Source organism: Ictidomys tridecemlineatus, chromosome 7 (assembly GCF_052094955.1).
Source record: "Ictidomys tridecemlineatus isolate mIctTri1 chromosome 7, mIctTri1.hap1, whole genome shotgun sequence".
NCBI lineage: Eukaryota > Metazoa > Chordata > Mammalia > Rodentia > Sciuridae > Ictidomys > Ictidomys tridecemlineatus.
This window is the reverse complement of record NC_135483.1, coordinates 116,748,677-116,757,649: the sequence shown is the minus strand read 5'-3', so window position 1 is coordinate 116,757,649 and position 8,973 is coordinate 116,748,677. Positions and strand designations below refer to the sequence as shown.

Here is an 8,973-nt window from a genome sequence, read left to right as displayed (position 1 = left end):
GGAAGAGAGAAGCCCAGGCAGGAGGACTGGGAAAGATCCTGAATAACAGGACTAGGAAAGCAACTGTATATTTAGAAGAAATGAAAGAAGTTAACCCTCTTCCTCTAAGACTAAATGAGTTCTGCTAAATTCATATTGAGAATTTAAACATGGTCAAAAATTTTAATAGCTTAATGTAAAATAGTTAATGTTTCCAACTGGTGGTGAATAGCTGAAATGTCTGCTTGGTTAAATCAATTTAGAAACCACTGGAAGCCAAGCCTGCCCTTCTTGCAGCTTTTCACCACATGACCCAGAACTCAGCACCAAGCCCCATAAGCTACAGCCTGGCCTGGTGCAGGTTTCTGACTGTCTAGAAGAAAGAAATCCTTTTGAAGAACACATTCTATAGAATACTTGTCTTTGGCATTCCCTTCTCAGAGAAAAACTTCCTATTCTTATTTGTCAGAGTCCATCCAAATGAAAATAAAAATTAGTCCCGAAAGATTACCCCCACAAACTCATGCCAAAGCCAAAAGTATAGAAGGAAATGACCCTTAACTCTCTTTGATAATTCAGATGATTGCTTTTTTTTTTTTTTTTTTTTTGTATCAGAGATTGAATTCAGGGATATTCGACCACTGAGCCACATCCACAGCACTTTTTTGTGTTTTATTTAGAGACAGGGTCTCACTGAGTTGCTTAGTGACTCACTGTTGCTGAGGCTGGCTTTGCACCTCGATTATCCTGTCTCAGTCTCCTGAGCAGCTGGAACTACAGCAGCATGTGCCACTACACCCGGCTGCATATTTATCATTTTAATGACAAATATATACTCTATGAGAGCAAAGATTTGATCTATCTTATTCACCATAATATCCACCTTATCTAGAATATAGTAGTCACCCAATAGATGTTTGCTAAAACCACAAATAAATGAATGAATTGGAAAATTGGACTTCATTCAGTATTTTCTGTGTTGCTGAAAGAAAAACTGAAGTGGCAGTAATTGCTCTTGGAAACTAAGAACTTGCTGATTACCCAAGAACTTTTCTTATCAGATGACATAGTTGCTTCTTCATTTGGGAAACAATTGCTCTTTCCAACAGGTACTATCAGAGTTCTAGACATGTCTGAATACTTTTTATGAGATAAGTGCAATGTTCCAAAATTCCAGATATTTCTGAACAAGTTTAAAATGGTGCAGTAGTCTTAAGCTTCCAAATGTCCCTCTTAGTCTTACTGTTGGTATCACTACCAGTATTATTAAACCCAAATAAGCAGGTGTATGTACAATCAGTTCTGCTGTAATGAGATATATGTAAAACAATGCAATCAAAATCAGGGCTTATGGGAAAATTATGTTGGGATACCACATTCAAAAATTTTATCAGTGACTCATTAAAAAGAGACCAATTAACATGGTCTCATAGTTTTGACCATGGGAATGATACAGAGAATGATAAATGTTTAAGAAATGCATAGTTGAGGTAAGCTTCACTTTACTTTGAGAGAGACCTGAAGTTTGCTTAAGGAAGTGAGCTTCAGAAAGGTAAAAGCTTGTGAATGGGTAGGTAGAAGATTAGCATGAATTTAGACTAGAATCTATATTACCAGATGAGGACAGGTGTGGCTCATAACACATGCAGTGAGCAAGGTGGCTCATGGATATTTAAGAAACATGCATATGTGTGTATTGTGTATTTCTAAGCAGTGTGGTTCTGCTGTGTGCAGTTTTGATGTTCACCTTGCATTTCTTGTGAATAAAGATGTGCATAAGCTGGTGCAAATTTTTCATTATGCAAATTGTTTCCTCATATATCAGTCACATTGGAACAATTCATGTTTTCAAAAGGAGCCTGAGAGCAGAACTTCCGCTATCATCTGCCAACAGAATGAAAGAGAAACTACAACATAAATCTCAGGCTGATCAATACAGAATCATCTTTGTACAATTTGCATTTGACTCTTCCTTAAATACAATATATTTTATTAGATTTCAAATTTCTTAAGAGCACCTGGTATTCAGTAGAATATTCTAAATCCTTCCTCCAGTCACATGTAATATAATAGTTTTCAAGAAATACGGTTTGTTGAAAAGGCCAAAAGAACCATTGCAATATCCCACTTCATTTACATAGCTTTTTATTGCTAAGGTAGAATGGGGTAAAGTGTAGAACAGTATAAAACAAAGACGCTATATGGACATTGTGGTTTTAAATGGAGTTTGGCCCTAGAGACTCAAAATTGAAATGCACACATATGTATCTAATAAATTATATGACAACTATATGAGTAACAAAAAATAGAAAATAAATAATATTAAATTTTCATGATGCTACATAACTTTAAATTTTGAGGTTCTGTGTAAAGCAGTTTAATGTAGTGCAATATTTTTAATTATCAAATTGCTATAAGCTAAATGAAATATCTGTTCAAATCTATTCCGAGCACCTTGTTTTAAAACTTGTTCCTCTTTTTACCAATTTTTCTTAATTATGCCTTCTTCACTGTTACTCAAGAAACATAATCACCTTTTCTCTTCTTTCTCCTTACCACTGTTTGCTCCACTTTTTATACTAATTTAAATAAAAAACACTTACCTGGAAAAAAAAAGACAATAAAAAATAAAACCTTTACCTGCTCCTAATCCTGACCAAGCCAACAAAGAGAAAGATGCTATCTAATTGAGACAAACAAAGTCTATCTTCATGCATACTGAATAAATGTCAACTAAGGATAATATTTACAGACAAAAAAACTATGGAAAAAGCAATAAGAAAAGAAAATACTTTTGAAATCAATTTATACAAGCACTGTTTAAATTCCATCTAGCACCCAAGGAAGGCTCAAAGCCTGAGTCCCGCTCTCTTGTTATATTTTGCAAGAAAAGGACATTCAAAATAGTTAGAAGCAAACTGAAAACACACAATTGGTTCACTGTGCATGATGCCAGGACCATCCTGCTCTCCATCTAGAGGCTACTGAGAGAACCCAACATTGACAACCTTTTGAAAACACATGCTTCTGACAGATGAAAAAACTTACAGTTGTAAGTTTAAGAAGTACCTGCAAGAAACCGACTCCAAGCAGGTCTCCAGCCAAAAGCCCTGATGGGTATCTCCAGACTCTATTTACATCTTTGTATTTTTTCCTTAGTCCTTTTCTTGATTTTTGCAGGAGGAGGAGGAAGGGAAGGAACGGAAGGGAAAGGGAAAGGGAAAGGGAAAGGAAAGGAGATGAAGGCACTATTATAGATTTATAACATAAAAGAGAGAATTTTCCCTTTATTAATATGTAGAAATGAAGATAATTGGAAAGAAATTATCTTTTTCTTCCTGTGATTCATTATTAAGATAATATTTACATTATAACTAAAATCACATCATGTTCTCTGTTGGTACACACCCCAACTCTGAAGAGCACTTGTGTAAGGGAAAAAATACACTATCCCAGACAGCAGATGTTGATTCTGGAATTGATTCTGCCATCTTGCTGGCAATCACAGTGGAGTGCTGTGACTTCTCTAGGCCTTAGTTGACTCAATGGCAAAATGTGAAATTTGGACTTTATATCAAACAGAATGGTCCAGATTATGCTGTGCTAACAACCAACCACTAAATCTCACTGGCTATATGTGTATTTTTTATAACATTTATAGTTGATGTTTGAACAAAAACTTGGTATCTCCTTTCTTCTAGATGTTGTGTAGGTCAACTGGAGTCATTTTTCTGCTTGGTCATCATCCTTACTTCAAGATAATACAACTACTACTAGTGTGAAATATGACTGATCACAAGGACACGGGAAAATCACCCACTGCTTCTTAAAATTTTGTCCATACTCATGTTTCATTAATTAAAGCAGTTCATGTGGCTACACCTAGTTTTAGCTGGTAGAGATGTGTAAATTCTGCCACAGGACCAGAAGGTGAAGGTGACAAAATATTTGTGTGTAGTCATAGTAACCTCCATCAACTCAATAGTCTCTACATTCTTCATATTTACTAAATTCTGTCACTATAAGATCAAAAGTCACTGTAAGATCAAATGAATGTGAGTTTTTATAACCTGTATTATTTGGTTTGAAAATTTTTTACATAAGAGAAAGATACAGAAATGTATCATACTCATATCCTTCATATTTCCATTATTAATATCAGTGAAAATTTCATATGAGAATTTGGTATGAGCCATTTCACCAGCATTTTAACAGTTAAAAGCAAAGGTTGTCTTTTTGGGGTTTTTTGTTGTGTGTGTGTCTTTGAATGTTATTAGATAACACAAAAACATAAAATGACTTAAATCATTTCATTACTAGTGGAGAATTTGCAGAATAAAAGAAAATAAATGTGTTTAGAAACTCGTAAATGTTAGGAAAGTTTTATAATTGTTAAATAGTTGAGGTCTGAAGTTAGTGGAAAAACATGGTTTGATCTCCATTAATGTGCCCTCATTCTAAATGCACCAGCTCACATGTCAGCCATAGACTCTCCATGCCTGGTTAGATTTGTCTTCTTCAGTTACCACTGGGTTACTAACGTAACCAGGCTCAGCGCCTTCTCTCCAGCATGGCTTGGCTGTCACATGTAAAAGTGATCTGGCTTGTTTAAACAGAATATTTTCTTACTGTTCTCTTTGTTATTGAATATCATAGCAGAAAGCTTTGAGTTAATAAACAGCATTTCACCACTGCCTACATGTCAAAATAGGTCATAGAACCTTCAAGAGAACATCAAATCAGGAGCTCAATAACATAACCATAGCTTGTGCCATACAATTTGGAATGTGACCACTCTGCCTTTTAGTCTCTTGCCAATATATTCTGTCTTCCATTAGTCTCTCATGTTCTTTGAGTATTGATCTCTTTTCTCAAATTTGATTTAAACCTTCACTAGTGCAGAAGCCAAGCTGTGCATTTCTTTTAGGTAAACTGCAATACCTCAAAGTTGAAAACATAGTGGATGCCCTGAAACTTTCTTTATGATGATAACTATTTAAAACACAAAGAAGAGAGAGCAATTTTATTTACTAATTTGAAAAAAAAGAAGTACTTTTGAGTACTGTTACCATTTAGATATGAGTTGTCCCCTAAAAACTCATGTGTAAGCAGTGCAAAAAATTTAGAGGTGAAATGATTGGGTTATGGAGTCTTAACCTAATTAGTGCATTAATTCCCTGATAGGAATTAACTGGGTGGTAAATGTAGGCAGGTAGGATATGACTAGAAAGGTCACAGGGGTGTGCTTTGGGGTATAAATTTTGTCCCTTGTGAGCTAGGGCTCTCTCTGCTTCCCTGTGTCATGTGCTAATCTACTTTCCTCCTTTACACTATATTCTGCTCTGATGTCCTCTCTTCCCTCCTGCAGTCAGCTGTGTCTGAACTGAAACCTCTGAAATTTTTCCTCCCTTATGTTGTTCTTGTCAGGTCTTTTGATCGCAGTGATGAAAAAGCTGATTAAAACAACTACCTACCTCATAGCCTCTACTATATGAAGTTGGTGTCAACAAGAATGAAGCTATAACTTTAAAGCATTCTTCTCAACCAATGATGATTTGCCTCTTAGGAAACAGTGGGCAATGTCTGGACACAAATTGATCACCCCAGTGGAATGGGAAGTGCTGCTGGTACGTTGTAGATGGAAGAAAACGATTGTAATAGTGAGGGCCATCTCCATAAAAAGAATTATTCAACTCCAAATGTCAATCATAGCCAGGTTGAGAGACCTGGTCTTATATAGTGAGGGAATCTTTGAGTAAAGAGCAATTTTAATACAAACTTCTTAATAGTGATTTCTTCTTTTCCCACTGTTCTGAAAGACAATAATTTCAATATGTGTACTTTGTTAAACAATGTAACAGAAATAATGACAACTTCAGATGCAGACATAAGACAAAAACTATAAAAAGAAGTTGAGAAGATTTTATTACTGAAAAGAATTTCCTAAATGGAAACAAACTCTTTTTATTTCCTAATTTCCTTAGAATAGAATTAGTATCTTCCTGACTAAAAGAAATAAAGAAGATAATAACAGGTGAGGTTAAGTTTAGAAAAGCTATATTTATACTACCATTGTATTTCTGAAATCCTGGTAAATATCAGGGCCACTCCACAGCTTGAGATTGGCTAAGACCCAAGTTCTCTTTGCTCAATAATCCTTAGTAGAAAAATAATATCCAATAATTTCATATGTGATAAAACAAGATATGATACAATATTTGTATTTCAAATAAATACACAATATTTAGTTCACTTACAGGAAAGTTTTAACCAGATAAAGATGAATAATAATATGGCAGGATTCTTGGAATTTTACAACCTGACCTTCTTGCCAGTCTTACAAAGTTTAGTTTGAAAAACCATGCTCAGTTGTTTGGTGCAAATTAGAGTTTGTTTAACAGTAAGATCTCCTGTATTGATGGGGAAGTTGTGTACAACCTAATTCTACATGATGGTGAAAATGTCAAAAAACAGCACCTTATTTATGTCTATGGTTGCAAAACTTCAATACATTGTTAATTCTTCACACCCATCAGACATTCAGAATCTTACATTAACAAAATGTAAGGATATTCAGTCACCTTCTTTTTTACACAAGAGCTGCTAAGTCTAAGAAACCAAGTTATCTTTGTGGATTGGTTGGTCTCTCTCTCTCTCTCTCTCGGAGAATACAAGTGAAGGGCACATCCTTTCTCTCTTTCTACTTTACCTCAAGTAGATTTAGCAAAGTCCTCATTCTATTGTCTTTATATTTTTTTAATGCCTTTTCCATTTTTATTCTGGGTGACTTTTTTGCTATTGTTGTTTAATTATCTATATATTTCTCTCAATTGACTAGTCCCAAGAATGAATAGATATTTACCAGTTTCAGTACTTAAATTATTTTACATTTTATTTTGAAGGTTTATGAATTCAATCAATTATTTCACATGTAATTATTGAACACTTACTATATTTCTAGCTCACATAAGGTACTAGAAATATGATAATTAACAAAACATACTGTCCCTACCCTTAAGTGTCTTATACTCTTTGGAGAAGATAGACAAGGAAATTGACAACTCAGAGTAATAAGCCCTTTTGATGGAAGAAGTGGTGTCAAAAAAGAGAGGAGACACCAATGTTGAGTTTTAAGGAAGAAACGGAGGTTTTGACATATGGGCTTGAATATAGAGAGTTAGGTCTTAGGCTACCAGTCAATGAAGAATGGTTATTCCACCTAGTGGGAATTGTACTCCAAAGTGACACAATGGGATGTGTATTTTCCAAATGTCACTTCCATGTCCATGTGATACTATAGAAAAGAAGAATTGGAAACAGGGAGGCCAACCAAAAAGGCAGTGGTAGTTGCAATAGAAGAGAGAAGAATCAAAGTAGATAAACAGAACTGTTATTAGTTGAGAACCAGGGCAGGAAAAGTAAAGCTAATGTAAAGTCTCTTACTTGGACCGTTAGTAGATGGTGCTACCTTTTCCCGAGCTGGAGAGCACCAAAGGGGCAAAAAGTTGAGGCCAGGAGCCAGAGAAAGAATAGGATGAGTTCAGTATTAGTCTCCTCTGTTGCAGTTACTGGGTGGGCATCCACATGTGGGGCCTGAGGTGGGCAGTGTGGTCTTCTTGGTCTGAATCATAAGTCATCAGCAGATGGATTTGAAAATGATATTTTTTTCCCTCAATGGAATGAATCTATTATACAGAGATTAAGCTAATCTTTCAAACATAGATCCAAAAGTAAAGGGTCTCTAGCCTAGTTCTTCATGTGTATCATCAAAAGACTTGGACATCTTTCCCCTTATCGTACAATCACATTCCTGACCACTGCCTTTGCCAGAAGATTGACTGGAAATAATATTCATGTCCTGCACTTGTATAGTCCTTCACAGTTTACTAAAATTCTTTCCCATGTAGCTCTGGACCAAGTCTCAAGTCTGTGAGCTGGCATTAGAAAAGCAGCCTAGGGCCAGGAAACCAGGATAGAACCACAGACCAGGAGTTCTAATGAGGTTGTTGCAAGTATTTATTCTGGGGTCACAGCCAGTGTTCAGAACCAGAAGTCAGAGAGTTAACCAAGCCAAGGCCCAAGATCCAAGCCAGGAGTCGGAGCCAAGGCTATGGGCAAAGCCAAGAAGCAGTCACAGGATTAGCACATCAGAACAAGCCCCAGAACGGCTGCTGAACCCATGGTCCTCCCTAAGGCCCTGTGTCCTTTGGAGGCATTCTGTGTCCACGGACTGGCATTCCCCAAAGAATGCAATCTAGGAGGTGAGAATGGGACAACTGAGAATAACCTCTGCCTTTGCAAGAACTTTTGCCTTGAAGAACACACCAAGAGTCTTATGGAGAGTGTCTTAAATCCCTTCTGCACATTCTTTAAAACAGGTAAATTTTTTTTTTTGTAAAAAAAACTAACTCTGAATATTATTTATGAATGCATTAAAATATCTGGCAGTCAAGGAAGCCTTATTTTACAACAAATTAAAGTCAATGGAAAAATATGATTTCAAATTTAATTGGATTTCTCTCCAAGAATTTTAAAAATAGAAAATGCCAAATTCTATTTTGAGTAATTTCCTATGATATCATATAACTGGTCTTCCTTTATTCACCTGATTCTAGGGAACTTCCTTTATTCACCCAGATTTCCTTCTATTTATTTTAGATTTGATGTAGCAAAAAAGAAAAAAAGAAAAAGACTAAAATCACCTAAGTAAGAAACCAGTTTAGGTGATTTTTCTCTAATTAAGAACCAGTTTACTGACCTAGTTTTCTCCAAAATAAATGTTGCAAAATAGACTTGTCTTTTTAAATATAATTTTGAGTAGATGATATATTCAAAAATAGCTCAAAAAACTTTAAAATTCCATTTAATAAGTATACTAGGAATAAGATCCCTTGGAATATGATAATTAACAAAAAATACTGCCCCCACCCTTACATGTCTTATAGTCTCTGGAGAAGATAGACAAGCAACTTAGTAATACAGAGTAATGAGGCC

At 35.4% G+C, this 8,973-nt stretch overlaps 1 long non-coding RNA gene across 2 annotated transcripts in view; it reads left to right on the top strand.

Moving 5' to 3' along the window:
* The first annotated feature begins 8,035 nt into the window (after positions 1-8,035).
* LOC110596964 (uncharacterized) overlaps positions 8,036-8,973 on the top strand; it is a 63,715-nt gene continuing 62,777 nt past the window's right edge. The window contains exon 1 of one of the 2 annotated variants that reach the window (XR_013424073.1): positions 8,036-8,357. This is a non-coding gene — a long non-coding RNA (uncharacterized LOC110596964). The remainder of the gene's footprint in view (positions 8,358-8,973) is intronic. The other variant, XR_002482818.3, reaches the window with a different exon arrangement.